General features: G+C 48.5%; 1 long non-coding RNA gene across 3 annotated transcripts; it reads right to left on the reverse strand.

Moving 5' to 3' along the window:
* Positions 1 to 142: 142 nt before the first annotated feature.
* Positions 143 to 25,456, reverse strand: LOC119701281. Of its 3 annotated transcripts, none has more exons than XR_005257054.1 (3): positions 24,830 to 25,456; positions 18,505 to 23,816; positions 143 to 5,106 (listed from the first exon to the last, which is right to left on the reverse strand). It is a non-coding gene; the product is annotated as an uncharacterized LOC119701281 (long non-coding RNA). The 3 variants fall into 3 exon arrangements; XR_005257053.1 differs by having other exon boundaries at positions 18,505 to 23,854; XR_005257055.1 differs by having other exon boundaries at positions 143 to 4,133; positions 4,671 to 5,106; positions 18,505 to 25,456.

Here is a 25,456-nt window from a genome sequence, read left to right on the forward strand (position 1 = left end):
TTTTGTTTAATTGTTGTTCCTGTTGCTCGCTTCAGTCTTTCTGACATGATCACAAAGAAATTTATTTGTAGGTATACCTGTATAGAAGCAAGAAAATGGAAACTAGAAACCAGTCATGATATATAAGTGACCAGATGCTGACTAACTGGAGGACAGGATAGGATTTTACTGTCATGGCCAGCAGTGGCTGTTTGAATAAATGGCAAAAGGATTCTCTCTGCAGTCCTTGCAAACAGGTTTGTGTGGTACCTTCTGCTCTGACACTTCAGCAGAGGAGCCAACAACCAAATGGCCACAGGTGTTGGAATCTTCCTATAGGTAAATTCATTTGTCACTTGAAATACTAGAGATTCTTACATTGCCTTCACAACTAGGGTACATATAAGGCTTCAAGGCTAACACCCTTTATAAAACCATATTGCTGGTGATTCTGCCCATGGCAGGGGCTTGGAGTTAGATTTTTAGGGTCCCTTGCCGCCCAAACTATTCTTTCATTCTTTGCATGTTTGGCATGACGTGATCTGAATGTGCTAGCAGTTGTGTTACCACAGGACATTTTCCTCCTAGGGGAAGGAAGCCTTATCCTACAGCGTGCAACTGCTTGCAGCATGGGGCACACCTGGAAGTCGAGCAGGTGCAATTAGTTGCATTTCAGCAACTGGCTGCATCATTCCCCAAAAACAAAGAGCAAATTTTCTGTGATGTTTATGGCACTTCTTAATTACTAATTACATTTTTGTCAGTTTAACACACAGCTTTTTCATCCAAGGATCTCCCAGTGGTTCAGGAAGAGAAGCTTAATTGTACTTGGCCACATCACATCTCTGCTTTATTGATGAGAAAAGGAAAGCGAGTGTTGTGGTTGCCAAACAAGTGGATGAGGAGGAGGAATATTCCCGCCAGGAAGGCCAGGATTCCTCACTGAGCAGGTTTGGCCCTGGCTCATGCCATCTCCTGGCTGTCCTTGTGCCACTGCTCCTGGAGCCACGAGTGGGCTGAGAAGGGTGTGACTTGTGTTCGAGGACAAGACATTTCTCTTTCAAAACCGCGCTGAAGGAGCAACGTGATTCTGAGTAGGAACAACCCCAGGATCGGTACCCGCATCGCTCTGCCCCTGCTCTGGCAAAGGGTCAAGAGCCTTGAGTGCCAGGGGTGGAATTTCTCTGCTCTGCCAGGTTCTGCCACACCCCGCTCTGAGAGCTGACTTGTAGAGTTCCTAAATGGAATTAATCTTACAGAGGTTTTGGAAGCATGTAATTTCCCATCTGTTTCCCTCATTTCCACTCCATAGCCATTGTTTGCTGACAAAGTGCTTTGTGCATCCAGTACCTGAGGGCACGTTTCCCATTTTTCCAGCCCTGCAATCAGTTCCCCCTTCACCTCCTCTCTCTGCAAACCTGCTGGAGAGTTGTTAGCCTTTCACCCCGGGTGATTTGCTAGGACAATGAGGTTGATTAGCCAACAGTTATACCTGGCAGAAGGCTCCATGCATGCCAGCCTAAAGGAGGGGATGCAGCAGAAACATCAGGGAGCCATTCCGAGCCTTAGAGTCAGCACCAAGAGGAAAGTGCAAGGGTTTAGGAGCAAGGCCAATTATATGCTGTAGTGAAATACCAGCTAATGGCAACTCTGCCTGGGTAGTCTCAAGATGTTCAAAGGATATTCACTACTATTGATTTGCTGGGCCTAAGACCATGAGGGAGGGAATAATGTATGGCAAAACATGTTTTTCAAAGTTAACAAAGGACTTTATTTTAAAATAGAGAGTTTCACTGGTAATTAATGATATTGTGTAGTGTGGTGGCATTTTCCTGTAACCAAGGGTGAATGTGGTCTTTCCCAGTTCTTTCTTTTCCACTCTAGAAATCTCTTGTGCTGTGTGGATCTGGAAAGATCCAGATCCAGAGCAGATGTTTCAGTTCAGACTTAGAATTTCTCTCCATATGTGTGTATGTAGGTGTGATACATCACTGGAGAGCCTGAGATCAGGTTCAGCAGGGTCCTCCACACATGCTGTATTTGTTTTGCCCAACAGCTCTCTGGTGTTCCAAGGCGATTGATTTCTCCTCGATCGGAGTCCTGTGGATATTACTTTGTAGTTCATAGAGGTAGGATGCTCCCGGATACTCTCTTAGGGAAGTGAGCACCCATGGGTATAGCTGAAGTTAAAATCTGAAAAGGCTCTCAGTCTAGAGTCTTGAAAAGAAGAGGTACCCTAAACTGTTGTTAAAATTTGAGCCAGATGTTAGTCAGGGGACAGAGTAGCACTGGTGCAGCATATGCTGGCACAGCAATGACAAGGACATGTTAGGGAAACATACAAGTAAAAGAAAGGAAACTGGATGAAGTCTGCATTCACATCTACAGCTGAAGGAATTAGTCCCCAAACTCGGTGAATGAGACTATGGATGTAGGCCCCACTGTGACTTCTGGTTGGGATTTTCCACGTGCCTCAGGCTATCAGGAGTCCAGGCCAGCAGCGTTCCAGCTATCAGACAGAGCTCTCTCTCCAGAGCAGACTGTGCTTAGCCCATGGGCACTCTCTCCTTCTGCTGGTACTGACCATCACACAATCAGTATCTGGCCTCTCTTGACAGCCCATCCCTTTCATGCCTCCAGCCAAAAATGGAATTTACCAGAGCTGGACTTAAATACCACATCTAGTGCTTCACTCTGAACTGCTGGTATTGGTTGCACTGGTTTTGTCCTTTCTATGTATTTTTTCCAGTAAAGCTTTGGGTCGCACTGGCTGTTTAACAAGAAGTACAGGTGAGCGGCTCTGCTGTCTCTTGCAGGTACAGCCATTGCCGTGTTCCCTGCATCACTGCCAGTTCCTGAGAATGCCTTAACTGAAAAGTGATGTGCTCAAAAATCCCTACGTTTTCTTACAGGTTTAAAAAGTTTCCTTCTCATTCAAATTGTCACAGCCTGTTTCTAGCACTGTGCAAGAACCATTACTGATCATGTAGACTGGTCTTCCAGGTTTGCCCAAATTGCTTGCCGCAAGACTTCTGCCCACACTTGCCCTCTGTTTGTTTCCGTTTACTTTATCTTTCCCCAGTTCTGGCACTTGGATGGTCTAAACCCCACATCTGCTTCTTGTACGCACTCTCTTGAATCTCCTTTCGTCTAGTAGCTGTCTCTCTTATCTGCGAGCACCAAAATTATTGCACTACGCTGTATCTCCTTCCCAGTGAGAATCAATGACAGTATATTTTGAGATCCCAAATCTCACCGCGAACACCTCAAAACCTGTGAGTGAATTTCCTTAACTCTGCTAAGACCTCATAAACCTGCGCTGTGCACTTTCCTACCCTCCCACAAGCGTCCCTGCTGCCTGAACAACAGCCATCGCAGCGCGTGGAAGAGGAGCGTGCCGCGGGCGGGTCACGCGTGTGATTACGGTGAGGCTGTGGTGTGACGCAGCACTCAGGGGCTGCCTCGGGCCGGGCTCTGGGGCTGCCCACGCTTCTTCGCCGTGATCGCGCTGTTTAGGTGACAGCGGGGTTTGCCCGGCTCGTCAGCAGTGCGATCCCAGCGGGCAGTGCCATCACCGCTTCCCATGGGGCGGATCCCGGGAACCGAAGGAGCCCCGCGCAGCCCCGGCCCGCCAGGTGGCGCTGTAGCACCGCCTCACGGAAACCGCGCTTCGAGAAACTCCAAAATCGCACCAAAATCGCGCTTCTGACCCAGAGCTTTGCCTTTGCGGAACCCCCGGCGCACACAGACACACCCACACACACACGGAGCTCTGTCCTCGGCCCCCATGAGGTTTTCAGCACGTTCACCTGCCGGGGAGCGGAAGGAAAAGGTGGAGGAGCGGCGGAGGGGGGCTCAAAAATCAGCCATGGAGGTGAGCCATGTGCAGATCTCCTGAAGGACCTGTTTGTTGGAAGGCACGTCTGTGTGTGCAGACAATCTAGGTCCCATCATTTTGACACCCTGGCATTTCCTCGAGCCCTTGGAAGTCTCTTTGTCATCACGGCCACGGTGAGAAATGCTCTGAAGGGCTGTGCACTGGATTCTCCAGCCCAGGGGTGGTTCCAGGGCCGCTCCCCCGATCCCCACAACATCTTCTGAGCGACACAGACCGACAGCTTCACCAAGGGTCCGGCTGCCCACCTTTGTGAGCTCTGGCAGGGTGAGGGAGGGAGATGGAGAGACTGAATTAAGATCCAGGTATTAAACTGCAGCTGCCCAGGAAACCTACACCGGCTGATCTTGAGAGGAGAGAGGTTACAAAGGCTCAGAAGCAGTGAGAGCTGACAAATGCTTCTCTTCTGCACTACAGTGAGAAACAAAACTGTCTGCTGAGGAAGCTGCCATCCCCACCCCCATCCTCCTCCTCCCCCTTCACGTGTACCCACAGGAGCTGCCCAGAACTGGGGCTGCACCCTTCTGCCATGGCCTGTTTCTAGACAGCATTAGGTATATGCTGAATATTGCCACTCCTCCAAAGGAGTCTGGTGACAAAGATGCTTCAGGAAATAACTTCCTGAAGTTTGGTCTGGAGAAAATTTCTTGTTGCCTAGGTGTGACTTCTGAGCAGAATGGTTTTCTGCTATGTTTTACCTCCCAGTGCCTACAAAAGGGCTGCTACTCCTGGAGGCTGTTCTGCAGGCTGGCTGGGGGCTCTTTCCCTGCTTTCACCCAAGACCTCTGGCCCTTACCAAGTCAACTCCTCAAGGCAGCCTCTCCACATTCCAGTCCTCTTCCAAAGTCAGGACTACCCCAAGACAACATCTACTGCCCTTGGAGAAGGAGTTCAGGTCTTCTTCATCATCAGTCTTTTTACTTCAAGGGGACTCGGCTGGCTTTCTTAGTTCACCCTTGATACCTGGAAGCAGAATCAGGGTCTGTGAAGTTTCAAGATCCCATCCCTCTGCTTGAGAGCTTGAGGCCAGAACAGCCAGACTCCAAACTCATGGAGGAGTGAATCAGGTCCCAGACTTTCTGGACCCCTGCTCCAGCAGCATGAACAAGGTGGTTAGATGCTTAATCATTTTATGGTCCAGAGAGGAAGGCAGAGCTCTGGTCTTGGATTTCCCTGATCCCACTTGTCTCTCAAGAATCCAGCATGTGCTGCCTTGCCCTTTCTGGTACCTGCTGGATTGAAAAGCAGGGGAAACAGAAATGTTAATGATCTTTCTGTTGGCCCAAATTCCCATGGGCATTACTTCCCCAGGATCTGGAAAACCTTGGGCAAACACATGGGTAATTTTCAACAGTCTCCATTTCATCTGGCTTCACAGACTTTGTTGCTTTCTCCTCAGCTTAACAGTGATGCCATCCACTCTGAGTTCAACTCTCAGGAACAGCACCAGCAGAACTGGCAACACTCTTGCTCTTCCTATAGCACATTGCCAATGCACCTCCATCTTCCACGTGCTGTCATCCAGCATGCACACAGCATCATTGGCTGGCTAACAGCCACCTCCCTGGCTCCAGGGATGCGGGCACCTGAGTCTCAGATCACGCAGAAGGGCTCCTCTTCACATCCCACCCTCTACCTTGGGATCACTTCTTTTCCTTTTTACTCCAAGAAGCAGATTCAGGTAATTTTCAGCTCAAGTCCTCCAAGAATAAGTACCACAGTCAAAAGGTAGTGTTTGGGAATATTAACCCAGAGTACACAAACAAACACTTTCCACCATTTAATTTACTGAGAAACCCTCCACTGTGGAAAGCTTTTCTGGTCTTCAGTATCTCTGGGACTTTTAGGGTGAGATTGTCACTGGGGCTTGCCCCACTTCTCCTTTGAGGCACAGGTAAGGAGGGCAGGGGAAGTGTTTGCCTGAAGCAGGGTGGGAAGGAGCTGCCTGCACTTCAAAGCTCCTGAGGCTGTCCGCAGGCAGGAAGGGCTGTCGGTGACGCTGGGGCGTGAGGCAAGCCCGCCACAAGGAAATGGTGAGGCCGATGGGATGTGAAAGCTGTGACTGTGTCAAAGGCAGGATGGAAATGTAGGGGTAGCCCTATTTTTAGCAGCTTCTTGCAGAACTTTGCTAGAGCTTGCTGGAGCCAGTGGCTGCTTCCTCTTTCCTTTATGTAAGCAGCACTGGCAAGGTTCAGATCTGTTTTATTTAGCCAATACAACAATATTGACAGAAATGTCCGTCCAGCCCCTTGGGCATAAATCACCCATGGTTAGAGAGTCTTAGGTAAGGAGAAGAGAAAGCGAATCACATATCCCTGTCTCCATTTCAGGGCTGTGAGAGGTGGAAACCGATGCTGAGGCCACAGAACGTGACTCTTAGTCACATCAGCAGGGGATTTTGCAATGTGGAGGGTGCAGGGCAGGCAGTGTGCAAGCAGAACTGAAGTGCTTTGTGAGGGCCTTTGGTTGAACTTCTCCACTACAAGACCAGGGTATCATTGCCCTGCAACCCTCACCTTCCCACTCCACTCCAACCTCCTCGTGTGCTCAAGGTGTGGAGGTGGTAGGGTTTAACACACCTCAGATTAGCATGGGGCACTCTGGAGAGCAGTAGGCTGCCCTGAGAGTCCTCTGCCTGTTTCCCCGTAGCATTTGTCAGTATTAAATGACTCCTTTGCGTGCTGTAGGGAAATGCATAGGGGAGAGGCCATTCCTAAGCCAGATGAGACAGAAGATGAGGCAGCAAAGTAGAGGAGCAGCCATGGTAAAGAAGCAACAGCTAAGATATGACTTTTCTGAACAGGCTGTAAGCACCAAAACATGTTACAGACTGGCTCCAGTTGCCAGCAGTTCAGATGAGTTTGATTTGCAGTGTCCAGTTTAGGAAGAGGTTGGGAGGGACAGTGTCCTGGCCTAGGTACCCAGAGCTTGCTCCTGGTCACAGCAAATCTTTTTGTCAGAGAGGAATGAGATCACTGTAGGGATGGGAGAAAGGCACATTCTGAGCCAAAACAGATACAGTTCTGGGGCATTTCCAGACCAAACTCTTCCAAAGCCTGGCAACAGTAAGGAGTAGCAATGGGATGAGCAGATGAAAATCATGCTTGCTCTGGCTATAGGGCTTGATGTGCCTAATAGGCAACACAAACTCTGTCTCATGCTTGAGTCTTCCTGCTAATAATCTTTTAATACCACACATTTAACATCATTCCCAGAAATCTGGAGCTTCTCAGAGTCTCTCAAGTATTTCTGCAAGATTCTGCTTTGTATCTCATATTTCATACTGTCTTTCATCCCCATGGCAGATGCGTCAATTATCTATACAGGCTATTCTTAAGCTGGATTGATTAAGGCAGTATATGCAATCCTTGAATGAGATATTGTGGATGGAGAAATGCTTTGTAGTGTGGCAATTCTATTTAGAACTGGGGAGTCCTTTATACGTGGGTAGTGAGGAGAGCGGGTGATGGCCAGCGCACGGCTGTCCAAGGGAATGTGCTGGAAGGTCACTTTGGCCTCTAGATGGCAGCCCCATTGCTCCCCCCAGCACGCTGGGAGACACAAATGCCTTCCTCTCAAAAGTGGGCCGCAAACACAGGCCTCACACTCTCTACCCAAAACCTAAGGGCAGTCAAGACTGCATTCTAATAAACTCTTTTTGGCTTTTTTTCTCTCTGGAATTCAGAGCAATAGCAGCTCCATTAGGCCTCACACTTGCAGGTGCTTTTTTTGTGCTCTGGCTGATGCACTGGCAGCTCTCCTGGGGCGAGAGCCAGAGTCTCCTTCGCACATTGTACTCGACCTCTGGGGATATAGGGCTGTGAACCTAACAAGAATCTGAACCCTACTTTGCCAAGGCTACCTGTACAGTAAATTGCTTTAATAGTTTTAATAAAAAACTACAGCCAAGCATTTAATGGCTCACAGCCGCTGCGACTCTCCGTGATTCCATTTTAAGGTTTGAATGCTTCTATTCTTTTTGAAGCATGGGGACGAAAAGGGAGAGTTAACATAGCTAACATTGATAGATGAATCTTCATTCTCTCTCTATTTTAAATGAGATAAAACCCAGCCTTCTGAAGGAGAAGGGTCGTAAATATTTCCGTATCAGAGATGTTGGCAGTGGGAATCATGGGAATCTACAGAGCTGGCTATTAGCAGAAAATGTTAATAAATTGTCTTTCTGATTAAAGTTACTTTGTTAACTTACTTGGAAGTACCCCATTTCTGTAGTTCCTGAAAACATTGTCACTTCTTGCATCCCCTCAACATCCTGAGAGCTATGTACTGTATTCTAAGAGGTAAGTGGGACAGTCACCCAGACTTGAAGGGTGTTCAGTACCTACAGATGGGATATAGTTGCCCAACCTGCACTGACATCAAAAGCCAGCAGGAGCAATGCCCTTTTGAAATCAAATTGGACACTATGACAGCATCTTCAAGTGCCTTGATACCTGCAGCACTACTCCTCAGACGATTCATGGAAGTGTGTGTCAAACCCCTGCAAGAACAAAGTGTGCAAACAAGGTAAATGACATCCACAGGGTACAGAAATCTGACATTTTTTTAATTGATAGCTTGGGAAGGTGATAATAAGATAGGAAGAATGTCCTCTTGGTGTGTAATTCTCTTGAGCTGGTGCCTGTTACGAGTGACGGGCCGGGAAGTGGAGCAGGGCTAAGGCAGTTCTGCAGGGCCTGCAAAGCTGGGGGGCTCAGGAAGGCGTTTCTCATGTTACGGGAAGTTCTCGGATCACGGGTTTGTCAGAGTGGATATACTTTGCCCAGTGCCAAGAAGCATAAAGCAGAATAAATATATAAGAAAAAGGGGAAACAACTTTTAAGATAGTTTTTTAGTTTGGTTGTTCGGGGTTTTCTTCTGCTTTAATAAAGCAAAAGAAAATTTGCAAGAAATTTATGGTCTGATTTGAATCCTCCTAATGCTCATGGAAATCCCTTTAGTGAATACTGGACCAGGTCCAAGAAAAGCAGGTTATTATTCCCTTAACTTCTCTTCATCCATAACGGTTCCCCTCTGCATGCAGTTTTGTTAAATCTTGCCAGTAAATTTAATGTGAGCCTCATCAGCAGCGGACCTGGATAAGACACTGGGATCAGCTGCCTCTTAACTCTGAGCCGGTCTTTCAAGGACAGTGGTGGTAAAGGAGGATGCCGTGACTACATGGCAGGTAGCTGTAACCTTGGCCGGAGCATCCAGGTAGGATGTCTTACGGTAACACCCAGCTGAGAGGTGTGACCTCTCTGTCTTGAACTGAACTGCTCTGCTAGGTGGGTGACTTTAGCACAGCCAAACCAGAACCGCTCAATAAAATGGTTTGGTTGTAGTCAAAAAAGTGCAAAATAAGACCCCTTTGGAACAGACAGATAATGGACCAGAAAATGGTCTTTTGTTGCCAGGACTGGAACACAGCCAGGCACCTGGAAGCAATCTTTCCCTTCGTCTGGGAGACTGGAGATGAGAGGAAGCAGGTTCCAATCCCAGTCTACCAAAGACTGGGTACTCTTTTTCATGTGCCACTGCTACAAAAGAGTTCAGTGAGAAAACTCAGCTCTTATTTCTTTGCCCTAGGGACAGAGGAATGCTTTGGGGGAGTTTTGCACTTGCATCACTCTACACCTGTGCTGTCCTCAGCAAACCAGTTTGAGTTTGCAAAGCCAAGAGGTTTGAGCTTGGAGTACCTGTGTTGCTGGTAAGGACATAATTTCAACATGGATCTGAATCTTTTCTGCTGTTTGGAGAGTAAGTCTGTATGTGGAAGAGGTGGTACGAATAGTGAGTTTGGGCTTGAAACTAAGACTGAACCCTCAGTTGCCCAAATAAATATCTATCAATACTTGGAAATTCACATTGAAGGTTATACCTATAGTACCTCCACCCACATTTAAAGGTTGAAAATATGACTTGGGATAGTTTTCTAGCCTTCCCTTCTTTCCCCATCGTGTTTCTCTGCTCTATGACTGGGATTATCATAGGGAATGTAGGCTCAGCCTAGACTGAATACGTTTTGGGGGCGTGGTTTTGCATTTTGAGTCACAGGGTAGCTAGGACTGCTACTGGTGAGGTGGAACAGCCCTCACACATCCCACCAGCTGTCTGTCATTCTGTGATGCTGGGGTGCTTTACAAGGTGTAGACTGGGAGCCTGTCATGCATGAACACAGAGGTTCCTGTTGAGGCACAAGGCAAGAAAGCCGGTGGCGTGCCACCAAAAATAGGGAACAGGAGCTGCACCCTCCATCCTCTTGGATTATAAACAAAAGAGCCCCACTTCTCAGGTCCCAGGAAGCTGAAAGCTGCTCCAGATCCACCCTTGTGTGAGAAGAAAACACACCCCATGCTTTTGCCAACATGTGGCTGCAGGTTCCTCACCGCAGCCTGAGCCGGCCCTCCCTGGTGATTTGTGGCCCTAGGGTGGTGTGACACTGTGCCTCTTGGGAGCGGGGCTGTCCAGGCTGGTGCTGGAGCAGACTTCCCCAGCTTCCCCTTCTGCTGGGTGCTGCCCCTGTGAAACAGCCTCCAGCCATCTGAAAATTCAGTATGGCTCTGTATCTTCCACAACAAATATTTTGTTAAGCAGTTTTATTTTTCTAAACATTACACTCTGTTGCAAGCTTCCCAATGCCTCCCTCAAGCAGCTCATCTCAGCTGTTCCTCCCATGCTAATCTCTGTGATCTGTGGCATGCATACAGCATTGATGAGAACAGGACCTCCCCTCTGCTGCACCATATTTGCCAGAACAGGCATAACTCAAGATAACCAGATTTGAAACAATCAGAGCAGGAAGCAGCAATAACTGGCCTGGAGGAAAGGCAGGGAGGGAGTTGCACATGTTTAGGGGGCAATATTTAGGGGGGTTCCTGATTTGTGGTATCTGATCTCTTTTCACACTCTAGCCTCACCTACAAAGGTGGGATGTAAAGCTTGCAGGATCATCCCTCATCTCCTTGGCTTGAGCACTTGAGTTTAGAGCTGTACAAGGTTCTGTTGAGCTGTAGAGTTTTGTGTGTGGGTATTGACCTGTGCACGTGCATGACAAAGAGCTCCAGAGCTGCAACTGGGTCTGACACCGGTGTCATCACTGAGGATGGACAAGGTGGCAGATATTCTTGTTATTTTTTCTCTAGAGTATGTGGTCCCAAGGCTGGTGCTGGTGCAACAGCTGATGCTTCCCAGGATTTGCACCCTGCAGTCTGTACACAGCAAACACAGCCAGCCTTCCAGCCAGGACCTACACACCATGGGGGTCAGGACAGGCTGAGGCAGGTCTGCAAGCGCCTTCCCTGATGAGCTGACGGCTTAGTCACCAGGGCTCTCCACAAAACCCTGTAAACACCACCCACAGTTCCCTGCAGGAGTCCTTGCCATTGGGCTCTGCCAGAGCCCTGTCCTCCTGCTCCCCGTGCCAAGGGTCACGAGCTGGACCAGCAGCTGGGTGCCAAATGTGGGCTGCAGCTCAGTGCAGTCGGTCTGCTAGAGGTCATCACACGCCTCCTTAAGCAAACAGGGATCCACGCCAGTTGATAAATCATTTACGAGAAGTCAGAAGCAAAGAACTAGATTAACCAGGTCACTGGGTGTCCTGGGGGAATGACGTGTCAGTGGAGCTGAAACAGCAGATCCCACAGTTGCAATCTGTTGCCTTCTTCTGTCCTGACAGCAGTTCATGGAAATCCCTGGAACTAGACACCAGATATGGAAAAACCCATTAGCTCATCCCAGTCAGCTCACTAGTTAAAGCAGTCACTCCCACCGTACGTTTTCTGGCAAAGTTAAAAATGTCTCAAGAGAGGGGATTTCCACCGGCTTCTTCTCAAGGGGAAACTATTCCACCTATCAGGAAGGCTGCCCTGTGGTGATATTTTTGTAAACCAGAAGTAACTCCAGAACCCAAGAGAGAAAAAAACAAAAAAGGATTCTGCTGCGGGAACTGAGGCAGTGATGTTTTCCTGCCTGAACAGATACGTGCCACATGGAGCACGTCTCCAAATGGAAACTCCGTGGGTACACGTGTTTACACAAAGCCACCGAGGTGTGCTCGTGTGTGTGTAAACACACCCGTGTCCTCCCTCCCCTTCCCAAGGGTGGGATGACCTTGTGCCTTCAGCACAGGCAGTGTGTTGTAGTGTGATATCACACCTAGCTCACTTTTGTACAGCTCCGCTGACTTAAAGGTACAACACATTGCTCAGAGGAGGGAAGACTCACATGAAAGACAGGAGGCAATAGCTGATGGTGGTGCTCCAGCACCCACTTCCTCTGTGAACAGGGAGAAGTTGCTTCTCCTCAGCTGTGTGGAGAGAGGAACAGCCCCCCTCCCCTCCCCCCACTGCTGGGGGCTCTGAGGCTTGGCACATTAAGGGCTGAAACCCAGCATGAATAGGAGAGATGGTGCAATGCAGAGCTGTCTTGCTGAGGTTGACAACAAGGGCCATGGAGATTTTGGCAGCTAAGCTTTTCAGCACCTGGGAAGCACTTTGGGACAGTGGGGAAATAAATTACCTGTGTGATGGCATTTAAAGCCTTATCATTAGTTTCAGAACTAATTCTGCATTTAGATGAATGGGTGTAGCACACATTGCTGAGCTGGAACCTGCAAGAGATAGTGAGGAGTGCTCCCTGTTCCCATTTAGAAATTTTTTGGCCAGCAAAACTGTAACTTGCTGTCTTGGTGGATTAGGTCTGGGAGCAGGGGTCTGGGGTAGGCACAGCAGCTACACCAGCAGCAAGCAAACCCATGCTGTTCAGGGCTCTGATTACGTGTGCCACTGGGTGTTGACTTATGCCACTTAGAAGAAGGTGGGGTATTACCTGGGTGTTTGCTCTGAATTTGTGACTCCTCAACTAGTCATTTTATTTGTTTCTAACAGCTGGCACAGCTGCCTTCCCTACCTGCCTTCAGGACCCCTGAAATTTCGGCGCGGTGTTTTGCTCTGTTCTAAGGACTGGAGTTTCCCTTCTCAGCAGTGGTGCTGATGCTGTGCACTCTGTTACTGCAGGACAGCTGATGTGCTGACCATACCTAGCTTTGGCTTGGGCTTTCTTCTCTGCAGGGTTCTGACTTTGTTCTGTTCAGCACAAAACACACTGAAGTGTGAACAGGGGCTATAAAAGAACAAGAACTGTGGAAAAGGATCCAACCAAGGAGGCACAGGTCACACTCTGGGCCTTGACCGGGTCCCTGCAGTTGCTGTCAGGTAATAGCCAGCTGACCTACTGAGCCCCTTGCCCCTTGCACTGTGGAAGGGTAAGAGCAAGTAGAGCCCGGTAATATTTTAACTAAGAGATTAACTTTCTGCCAGTTCAACAACAATGAATCTTCTGTTTCTGTGGATGAACGGTGCTGACTTGAGGCTCTTCCACATGCCAGTCCAAGCTCTCCTGCCACTGGTTGCTCTGCCCTCTGAGGAAAGCCCACATTTAACCCTCTGGCAGGAAAAGAAACCTCAACTCCAGAGCCCATAAAGGTGTTGTCCTGACTCTCTACAACTCATGTCTCTGGCACAGTGTGAGTGGCACTTCGGTCCTAAAGGAGGGCCAGAGGAAGAACTACCCATCTGCCTTCTAGATGCTCAAGACTCACCCATTTCCCTACAAAGTCCCAGTGCACCTCAAACCCACACATGATGGTTGAAAGAGATGTAGAGAGGCCTCTGAACAGTCCTGGCACTCAAATGCATTCCCTTCCTACTCTGAAGTAGTCTTGAGTACTTTTTATCTCTCACACCTTGAAATTTGTGGATGTTATGTCACTGCTCTCAACAGGTACAGTAGCAGCCCCTGAAAGACAGGTCCCAGCCCACAGAAATCAAGATGGATCTTTCTACAAACTTCATCATGGCAATGCAAACAAGTTTTGCACATGACAAGGCAAAAAAAGCAACACCAGATTCATTGAAATGACCTATTGCAATGGTTATATTCCAAAGATGAAAACACCAAGTATTTTATTTTAAAACAGAAGTTAAGATTTATGCAAGGAAAGCTGACCTCCCTTTCAGTAGTGTGAAGCATCTCGTGGGGCCCAAGTCCCAGCCAGCCAGACCAGCCAGTCTCAGAAAGGGGAACTGACTAATCTGAGTTGTCTGCAATGAGCTGGGCATGAGTGAAATCATGCCCTGTGTAAACAGTGTGAAAAGCAAAGGAAGATGATAAGGAGCTGGTTTTTTTATTATTGTTGTTGTTCTTGATTTTGTGTGGGAGAGGGTAACAACACAGGTGAGGATTTTAAATAGCAAAGCAAAAGCAAACAGCAGTGGCAACATGTGGCCCTGGATGTTCAGCTGTGATGAGACACTGAGGGCTCTATTTCCCAGCGCTTGTAGTGAACCACTTTTAGGAGGCTTAGTTTCCTGTAAGTGCTCAGCACTTAAAAACAACTACCCTCACAAAGAACTGGGGCCATGATCTTTGTCTCCTGACCATGTGCTATGCGAGCCATTTCCACTCGAGAGGCAAACATTTTCCTTCCATCTCCTCACAGGGCCATCTTTCCTTCCTCAGACATTTGCACCAGGACTGTATGGGCAGAAATTAGCCCAGGCCCCAAAAGAGAAGGTGGGGAGACCCTGCCCAGCACGCAGATTGCTTGTAGATCCTTGCAGTGCGGCGGAATCAACCAACACCCTGGTACAGGGTGTGTGCCTGTGATGTGGTGGAGGAGCACACGGTCGCTGATTTCCAACTGCCTACCTCTGTTCTGTGCGTGGCCTTGCGTTAGTTTCAGGCCTAATAACATCATGATATCATAATGATATATCGCGCTCTGATGACAACACCGCATGGAGTAAGCCACAGCAATCTGATCTCATTCTGCAAACGCAGAGATGAGTGTCTCTGCTTCACAGGACAAGTGGGTGGCAGGTAGATGGAGCTGGCATGGCCTATATTGTCAGGCCTGGGTGGGAACGTGACCTGCTGGATTAAATTAGGTGGCTGGGAGCTTAACACCTCAGCTCTAAATCGGCCTCAGTGGTTACGGGTGAGTCATCAGACCTATCTGCATTCACTTCTTCCATCTGTGAAATGGTGACAATAATATTTCCTCACCTGATGGGGGAGGGAAGGGAGCGTGTGTACAAGAATGAATAAATGTTTACAAAGCACCTTGTGAGCAGTGCACAGGCTCTGAATGTGCTTAGAAGGAACCTGCATTTTTCCCTCTGCTCTGGGTTGCACCATACTGTGAGGTATAAACACTCCCCTCAGAGTCAACAGTTTCAAATGAGAGCAAATGGGATAATTCCTCAGGAGAGAAACAGGGAGTGAGGACTTCATGTGTTACCAGCAATTTCAATAAATTCCATTCAAGGAAAAGCAAAGTAACCTTTTAAAAGATAATAATAAAGCAGAAAAACAAATGAGCTGTGACCAGTATTTCTTTTGTGATGGTACCGTGACCTTGGGTTTCACTTCTCAAATGGGAACCAGAACAGAGAAGCGAATCCCCTTGAAATAAAAGTGAAGTTAATAACGGGACGCCTTTAGCTCTTACCACATCCTGTGTATGCTGATCACTCTGCTTGTAGCTGGCAAGAGCACTTCTAGATTTTTCTTTACCATGTTAATTCTTTGCTGAGTCAAACCATGTTGTATAAACAGTTGAGAGAAAGCCTTCCTGCATCTCCCCTCCAGCACTGCAGTGCCACGCGCCCGTCCTGCTCCCTTCCCATGTGTGTGGGTGCCTGTGCCCACAGCACTGCTCCTCTGCCCTGCTCTCGGTACAGACCCACACTCCCCACGGCTGGCAAAACCTCTCAGTGAGCTCTCACAGTGAGTGAGCACACACACAGCCCTGCTCACCCTTGCTCCCTGTCATAGCTCACACTGTTTCTGCCACAGTTTCGAGCACTCACACGCAGATGTGCGATGGCCACTCGGTGTCTTGCTATGTGTTCACTAGCACTTGTTCTTTTGCACATACACAATTCCTTAAGCCAGCACAAGCACACACAAATACACACACTCTTCTTAGTCTAATATGTGCACAGTACCACTTACTGTTTACTTCTTCGGGGACAAAAAAGAGGATCTGCAGAGGGATCTGGACAGGCTGGATCATTGGCTGAGGCCAGTGGTATGAGGTTCATTAAGGCAAAGTGCTGGGTCCTGAACTTGGGACACAACAACCCCGTGGAGCTGGGGGAAGAGTGGCTGGAAAGCTGCTCAGCAGAACAGGACCTGGGGGTGCTGGTCAACAGAGGGCTGACCATGAGCCAGCATGTGCCCAGGCAGCCAAGAAGGCCAGTGGCATCCTGGCCTGTATCAGCAATAGTGTGGCCAGCAGGAGCAGTGATTGTCCCCCTGTACTCAGCACTGGTGAGGCCACACCTCGAAACCTGTGTTCTGTTCTGCAGCAGTGGAGGTGGTGAAGGGTCTGGAGAGTAAGTCTGATGACAAGCAGCTGAGGGAGCTGGGGGTGTTTAGCCTGGAGAAAAAGAAGCTCAGGGGAGACCACATTACTCTCTACAATCACCTGAAAGGAGGCTGTAGCCAGGTGGGGGTTGATCTCTTTGCCCAGGCGACAAGTGACAGGACAAGAGGAAATGGACACAAGCTGCACCACGGGAGGTCCAGGTTGGACATCAGGAAGAATTTCTTCACTGAAAGGGTTGTCAAGCATTGGAATGAACTGCTCAGGGAGGCTGTGGAGTCACCATCCCTGGAAGCATTCAAGAAATGACTGGATCTAGAACCTAATGCTATGGCTCAGTTGACATGGTAGTGTTTGGTCAAAAGTTGGACTCAATAATCTTGGAGGTCTTTTCCAACCCTAATGATTGTATGATTCTGTGAAATGTATGCACTTCACAAATGCAAACTGGTCATACAGATACACAACTCAGCTATGGGACAGAGCTCCAGGCCTCTTCATAGCATCATCATTGCAACAACCTTCTGCCTGGGATGAGCTGAGGGTTCAGGAGATGTGGATTAGTTAGCATATTAGTTCACCAGTACAGCTAATTCATTGGTCTGATTTAGGCTGAACGCATCTTTTGGTGCATTACTGGCTTTTGCTGCTGCTGCTGCTTTTCATTCTGCTTATACTCTTGGAGGCGACTGTAGGATCCTCCCTCCATCAGCAGACTTCCTCTTATGAACAGTTTCACTAAGAAAGCCCTTACCATCTACCACCCAGCACCTGCTCCTCAATGGGCCTTCAGCATTTTAATGACACTTAGAAGTTCTGGTTTGCGTTTTGGAACAGCTCCATTTGCAACAGACACAGACACATCCACCACATCGTGAACCTGCAGGATTTTTATCCATCGACAATATCAGAGGTAACAGACTGCTCATCTTTGAGCTGCACATCTCAAACACATCTGAACGTGGGAGGAGGGGCAGAAGTTTGCCCAGCCATCCTGGCATTGTACTGGTGGGCCTACCAACTGCCACCTTCAGTAACAATTAGTGGGCATGATTTCTCAGCTCAGTGCACACAAACTGAAAGGCACTGAGCTTTGCAGTCAGAATACTTCTTAAAAATTATTTTGATATGTCTAACAGTGCTCGCCCTGTAGGCCTGGAGATAGCAAGTGTCCATCCACAGATAAACAAAGCAGCACTGGCTGAACACTCATTTCACACAGGACATCAGGCAACCATTGAACAGGCAGAGTTTCCTGCTGCTATGAGTTAACTGCTGGACCTATTATCCAGCTGGACCAGCCACATGCAGGAGACCTAAAGAGAAAAACTCATCTGTTTTTCTCCTTGACCACCTGAGGTGCTCCCAAATTTCTGTTTATGCTTTTGGTACTTGCCAAGTAACACCTCCGCCTGAAGAGCTCTAGGCTGGTATCTTGGCATTTCCCAAGTGGCACTAGAGGGTCCACATCCCCACCCTTCCAAGAGAGCTAATCCCAAATGCTTGACAGACAGGTTCAAAAATACTGTCAGTCACCTAAGGAACATAACTAAGAAAAAATAAAACCAGTAACATTGAATTCTGTAAATTTGCTTTTGAATCTAGTCTTTGACTCACACTTCAGAGTTTTCATGTTTTTCTCTGTGCTAGCTCACATGAACAGCATGCTTTTCTTAGCTGAAAAATTAGATTCTCTTATGACCACATGATGTATGGAACAGAGATAGAGAAAAAAAAAAAGAGTAAGAAAGTAGGAGGATTAGCCTTCCTCTTTTTTCAGCCCCAGTAGCCAGCAATCAATGTCTCATGTGTCTGTAACACCTTTTATCCCCTTACAGAAAGCAAAGGATTGGTAAGGAGATAAGGAGGTAAGGAGGAAGCATCCTGCTGTGGATCTTCAAGGCTGCCTGGGTTTCACAACTCTGAGGAAACTGTGCTGTGGAGCAGGGCATCACATCATCCCCTCAGTGCTCACCACCTGCACTGCACGGTAGCCCAGACACCAGGCCCAATGTCTCTGCTCTTGTCAGAGCATGATTAGCTCCTCTTTGATGACAGTAATTCCATGCTTTGCTTTTGTTTCTCCACCAAAAGCCTACCTCTCTTGTGGATCCATGGCCCCAGCACAGCACTCACAGCTGGGGGCACCCAGAAACCTTGATTGAAATAGTGACAAACATCATCCAGCCAACAATTTCCCCTCCCTGGTATTCCACAGAACATGAGGCAAAGCTCCCACCTTTCTGGTTCAGACACCTGTAGAATACGTGGCGTTTCTCCCTCTCTGGTTTATCCACAAAGGTTTCTGTATGCAGGAAAAGTTGGAAATTCAGAAAGCATCTGTCCCCTCGCAGCCCGGCTGCCTTGCCACACACAGGGGACAGATGCCTTTGTTCTATGTTCTCTGGTCCCCCAAACTTGTTTCAGAATCAACATGGTTCTTTAGTAACTTAATGAAAATAAACAAGGGACTGACAGCCAGGTCATACTAGTAAATTATTTACACACAGACCCCCCTCCCATTTCTTATTGCATGAGTTTCGGTGTCACCACGCCCTGCCAGGGACCACATTTAGCCCCGCAGTGTAGTCCCCACACCGTGACAGCCAGGCACTGATGTGAGCAGGCTTTCAGTGCACAGGCTGCTTTACCAGCTGCTGCCCAGGGCTGGAGGTTGCCCACAAGGCAATTGCATCCAGTGGGTGTTGGCAACCTCGCCGGTGTACTGCTCGGGGTGGCTTGGCACGCAGAGGCCGCTGAGTTCAGGCCAGGTATGAGCTTATCAGCAGATCACATCCAGCCGGGAACAGTACTGAGAGGCAGTGGCAAAGCACAAACTTCCTTGCAACTATTTTTAAAAGCACCTTTACATCTCTCTTTTCAACTTGCAGAGCACAAATAAACTGAAAGCATCAGCCAGTTGTTGCTAAAGGGAACTATTGTTTTGTAGTCTTCCTCATCCCTGTTGCAAATGAAATAATATTATACTCCTCAACCTCCCTTCACAGAAAAAGTCCCCCATCCAGCTCTGCGTTTGATCCTGTTTCTATTCTTCCATGGTGCCTCTGATGGACTTCAGATCTTGACTCAGTATGATCCATCTCACAATGTTTCTTTAGGTCCTGCTTCACAGTGGGCAAGTGGGCATGGACTGTGGTGGGTACCCAGGTTATAGGATGACATGTTCTTCATGCTGACCCACGGTGCAGGTGTCTGAGGTGTGATGCTTGAACAGTCATTGCCCCCGTCCGCTGCTGACCCCCACAAAACAACTTCTAATTCAGAGTAAGAGGCTTGCCCAATTTCTTCTAAAACAGCTTGCTTTGGCATTTGTGTGCACTGAACTTTCTCCGTCATGGTGGTTTGGTTTCCAAGTTTAGTTAGAATCTTCTGGAGTCCCTCCCAGTCCTGCCAAGACTTGCTTGCATTTATAATGCATGGTTCTCTGTTGGCAGCAAATGCTGTTGCCTTTTTATCCTTCTTCCCCCTTCACTGATTTTTGTAATAGTATTCAGAGGGCTGCTTTCATCTCTGCTAGGCATGGTCCCACCACCCCCTTCCACCCAGTAAACTTTTCTTCCCCAACTGGAACACTGGCCTTTTACTTGTAATGGATATTTCCCCCATTCTGCCAGTTCTGACTCAATTTTCAATCCATTATGGGACTTTTCATACCATGGCTGCCAAGCTTGTTTCATTCTTGGAAAGGCCTTTATCAAAAGACCTTTTGAAAGCATAAATTACTATGGTCCCTGCATGTTCCTGATGAACTTCTTCAGAAGCTCGCAGGAGTCAGCTGACTAGTGGGTCTAGTGCTCTATCAATGCTCCTTCCACTGGGTGCTGGTCCACCAGGGTGACCAGCATGGTCCCCATTTTTCTGGAAGCCTCATATTATGCCTGTCTGGCCTTTCTTTAAAAGGCAGCTGCTACCTGGGGCAGGGCAGGAGGGAGGACAGAGACTGGGGTTCTGCCCAGTGTACTGTGGCGAGCAGCAGCAGGGCCGGTGATGGACATGAGGGGTGCTGACTCCAAGGCTGTGCCACCATGCTTTGTGTTTTCCTGGGTAAACCCCTTGAGCCCAGGTGTCACACAGAGCACTGTCGCTGGTACTGGCAGCGTGCTGGGTGCTGAGGAGGCTACTCTGGGCACTATCATCCACCCCTGTGTGCTGTGCAGGGTCCACACAGGGTTAAAGCCAGCAGGAAACACCTCAGACTGTGTAGGACTGCCCAGGTCTCCCTGGGAAAAGCAGAGTACTGCAGCCAAAAAAAAGCCAGTCCACCACACCCCAGGGAATGGCCTGTGGCAAAGCCATTCAAAAGTCCCGGTCCTCCCTCACCTTCAGAGCCCGGCTCTTGTCCTTTAATGCTGAGTGCTGGTAGCACCTGCTTGCCATGCTGGGTGGCAGCATGGCCCTACCACTGTCCAACCCCACTCTCATGCCAGGATGAGAACAACACAGTTTAACTCTCCTGTGGCCAAATGTGCCATTTAAGCTGGGGCGTCTTTGTCCAGGGAACTGGTGGGCACTGCCAGCCCATCTCATCCTCTGCCTTTTGCTGCTTTCCCCTGCAGGAACACTGAGAATGATGTGTGTCAGGAGACATATCCAGAAGTGGGCCACGGACCAGAAAGTTCAGAAGTGGAGGGGCCAGCATACCCCCAGGATCAAGGGGTACGTGCAATTGCCTGAGGTAAGAGCCATGTCCAGCATATTTGGATCTGGCTCTTGCTCTAACATTAGTTTAGTTTCCCAGTTTACCTGTGAAGTGCTTCAAAGGGCACTGAAAGAGTCTGCAAAGGGCAGCAGGAGCATGAGCAACTGCTGAAGCCTGAGGGAAGGCTCATGCTGCTGGGGCAGGCTGCAGTGGGAATTTTATCTCTGAATCCTAGATGAGCAGAACTCGGCAAGCACACAAAGCTTTCCCAATCTGAGTTCAAATGTATGAATTTACCATATCTACACCTCCCTGAAATCCAAACAGACTCAATTACATTCTCTTTCTGTAATGAATCAGTAATTATATTGAAGAACACTATTATTTGTTTGGCATGACCTATATAAACCCGACTTGGGGAGTGCATAGTTGGTGTGGTGCCAGTACCCTGCGTATTATTGCCTTATAAACACAACCATTGTTTGAATTTCAGATCAAAACAAACCGAGCCACGTCGCTTGTCAGTTATTAGATATCTTTTTCCCAAATGCTCACCCAGGCCGTATTACAATAACAATAATTATTATTACATACTTCCTTATTGTATGTTTGTGCCGAGGTAGCACATTTGCCTTTTTCCCACACATTAGCTGCTTCTCCTGACTCTTATGATTCACTCCTGCCTATTTCCCAATGTCCCTGAGGTCTTTCTGCATTCCCAGCTGCATTTTGTCAAGACATGCAGATTGGCACACAGACTCATGGTGCTGTATTGCACCAGTCTGCAAAGGGTTGCAAACCAGCACAGGGGCTTTGCTCCTCGAGGGAATATACAAACTGAAGAAAGATGTGGACCCTGCCCCCAGGTGCTTTATAAATATTTAACTTGGTCTGATAATGCCATAAGGGCTGATAATGTGATTTGGACAGACTAAAACCCAGCCCTGCTTGGGCAGGGCTGCAAATGGACCTTCTGTGGGAAACAGGGTGGGAGGGGGGCAAGCCAGAGCAGCCAAGTGATGATGCTTTCCACAGCTACTGCCACAGCTGGGAGTAGGACTCACCTTGCCCAGCTTGGGACACCCAAAATGTAGCTGTCAAACCCTCAGCAAGCTGCTGATCTGCCTCCACAGTCACAGAAGAGAAGCGGGTGCTTGGCTGTTGGGTGAGTCAGCCCTTCTCAAGATAAACTTCAAGATATGTGACATGAATCATACACTAGAGGTGCCTATTTGTCTCCATTGGCTATGCAGGAAGCCTGTCCAACTAATTAGGTTTAGACACCTAACTTTTAGGCACTTAAAAACAGAGGAGAGGAATCGCATCGTCATTGGCATTCTTCATTACTGGCCTGACAAGGGAGGCAGTGGGAGAGGCTCCCTGGAAATGCCCTACCAGATTTGGAGCTAACCAAACTCCTCTCTCTATCCTCTGTGCACGGGAATCTGAAAAGCCTCACCTCTGTGTCCTCCCCCTTGGAGCTCCTATGGGCATAGGGCTCTCTAGCCATGCCAAGCTGGCAGAGATTAAAACATGTTCCCTGCTGAGGTCTGAATGAGGCAACGGTCTTGTGGGAAAAGATATAATAATGGAGCTGAAGTCTGTATTAAAATGCATTCAGAGCAGGCAGGAGGAGAAAGAAAAAAAAAAAAAAAAAAAAAAAAAGAAAGAAAAGGAGACTTGACCTTGGCTTCCTGCCTGGTGCTAAAAGTGTGTTTTGATGGAACGGGATAGGCGGGAAAGCAAGTTGCCTCCCTAATGCAAATATCTCACAGAGCTGTAAGATGTGTGGAGTGCAACCCATGTGTTTGGAAATAAGGTTATGACAAGCTCCACTGTGAAAGGACAAAATGGTATTTTTCAGAGGGTGACAGCTGAGCTTGTTGGAAGTAAGTGGCCACCAGCACAGCAAGCAGCATTTTCTGACACCAGCACTGCATGTCACATAAATGTCATAATCCGAGAGGCTCTGGAGTTGTCTTAGACTTTCTCAAAGAGAAAATAAAAAGATGAAAGCATTTTGTCCCAGCACTCTTTAAAAAAAAAAAAATCATGGAAACATTCCACTGGTTAATGTCTGCTGAATAATCAGCAGCTAGGGCTGCTGTGGCTGAAAACAGGCAGAGGCCAACAAAAACCACTGTGCTGCATTATCATCTTGCTTGTGTATCAGCTCGGGACCATGGATGCATGATTTGAAAGAACTGATTTTGTCCTGGTTTCTGAGATCTATGCCTTTCCATGTCCCCAACCACTTGTTACATGCATTAACCATCTCATTGATACAAAGGTAATTGCTGTTTTGATGTGCAGCAGGTGTCACTTGTTTCTTTTTTCCTGGAATCTGCCAACAGCCTCTTTAAAGCTTCTGGCACTTCCCTTAATCTGAACAACAATTTACTGATGTGAGATATATTTGACTTCCCTCTGCCCTGGCAGGCACAGAACCCTGTGCAGATAAGGCCAGGTTAGGGACACCTATTTGAAGCTGTGCCCTTGCTGCACACAATAATCCACTCCTGAGGTTGGGCCCAGCAGGGCTGCTGGGGACCTCAGGACCACCGTGTGCCCGCCTGAGACCCGAAGGAAAGAGGACGCTGGCACCTGGCTGCACAGGCTGTCCCATGGATGTGGACTCTCCCCAGGGACGGGATGGGGTGCCGCTCCGGGGACCTGCAGCAGGATAGAACACCAGTCTCCCCAACAGCAGCTTCGTGGCTCTGCTCCACCACTGGTGAGAAACACATCTTGCTCCATACCTCACCCTGCTGCAGCCAGGCTGGGCACTTCCTCAGCTCCCATTACCACACTGGCAGGATGGAAATCCCTTCTCTGGCTTCACGCACTTGCGGCATGTTCAGGGAGGAGACAGACGAGTCTTGCGCCTTGCCCTAGAGGGTTTGTAACTTCACTGAGAACAGGCACACCCCTAAGAAGAGAGAGATTTCTCTGCAGGAGGTGGTGGGTGCAGCAGTAAGTGGGCAGCAGGGAGATCTGTGGTGCTGTGTGAAGAGGCTGTTGAGCTTTCCTGCTTATCCCCGTGTCCAGACAGGACGTGCAGACCCCAGCTGGGGACTGCACTACCATGGAGCTGGGGTAAAGGAACAGCCCCACACCCAGGTCACAAGCAGCGAGACAGATGTTCCTCGTCGGGCACCTTCACTTTCCACAACCATGCAGAAGCCGGTCCTGGTGATGGTCTCCTCCAGCCCCTCAAACCTACTGCCACACTGGGGTGTGTCTCAGCCCTGCTCCCACTCTCAGCACAGGCTGCATGTGTCTGGGTGCAGCTGGACAGACCCCAGGATGTGGCTGGACCAGCCTCCTGAGCAGTCATGACAAACAGCTAAACACTTGCATGGGCTTGCTGTCCTGCTGTGTGGAAATACATTAATTGCATTAGTATTTCCACTGGAAATTATAACTTAGATCCATTAACTTCAGCCAATTTCCTTACCCTGCGTCTGCTTAAAAGGACATCTCTGCTTTTTCCACTGCAGTGTCTTGTCAGTGCCACCGGTGCTAAATTTGTGGCAGGCTAGTCACATCCATGTGACACTTCAGAAGAGGCCACACATTACCTCCACCTCCTGCCTTCCCCTCGCTTCCCCCACAGGCAGTCCAACATCTGAACTACTGAAAAACAGAAAGCCCTTTTTACAAACAACTAAATCAGATCCCAAAACCCATTACTAATTAGTAAAGATGTGCTGTAATTTAGATCACCTTGGATGGTCTTTAGGTCATTCACAGGTGTAAAGTCAGGAGGATTAAGAGCTTATAATATTTGTCTGGTACAGCTGCTAGCAGTTCCAGCAAAAATAATGGAGCTAGCTTCTTGGGTTTCCTGCCACCACAAAGTACACACATGCACACACTCTCTATTTTATGAATATTTACATACCCGAGCTGCCAGGAATCTCACTCCCGTTGCTTCCCACCACCTTAACACACTTTCCTGTATCTCTGTGAATTTGTTTTCTCACCGAGCAGCTGGTAATATCCCTTTTGCTTGGGAGCAGGCAGAGACCTGACTTCCTCGGGTGCCAGAAAAGCCTGGCAGAGGGCGCACCTACAAGCTGTGGTTTCCATCTCAAGCCATTTACACCTCCCAGTGGCTACCCAGAGACGTTCCATGGAAGAAGCGCAAGGCCAAAATAAAAAGAAGTATTAAAAAGTTACAGACAGGTGGGGAAAGGCCACGCTGACATCCGCCTACTCCCCCTGAAAGGCCACAGAGTCTGAGGAGGCGCCTGGAACAGAGGAAACATCTACACCCGCATGCAGAGAGCAGCAGAAAGGCACTTCCACACCTACACCTCCAGGGTCACAGCCAACAAAAATAGCATCAGACCCAAAAGATATGTATAGAATAGCGACTGCAGAAAGCCTTGGCTCATTTTACACCCCCAGCAAAAATAAAGTCAGGAGGTTTGTCCTTCCTCTGTTCCCAGCCTCTGTACATCGGAGCACCACTGCAGACAAGACATGTCTGTTTACCTGAGGATTCCCATGGGAGCAGGGGAGTGAA

Source organism: Motacilla alba, chromosome 5 (assembly GCF_015832195.1).
Source record: "Motacilla alba alba isolate MOTALB_02 chromosome 5, Motacilla_alba_V1.0_pri, whole genome shotgun sequence".
In the NCBI taxonomy this organism is placed as follows: domain Eukaryota; kingdom Metazoa; phylum Chordata; class Aves; order Passeriformes; family Motacillidae; genus Motacilla; species Motacilla alba.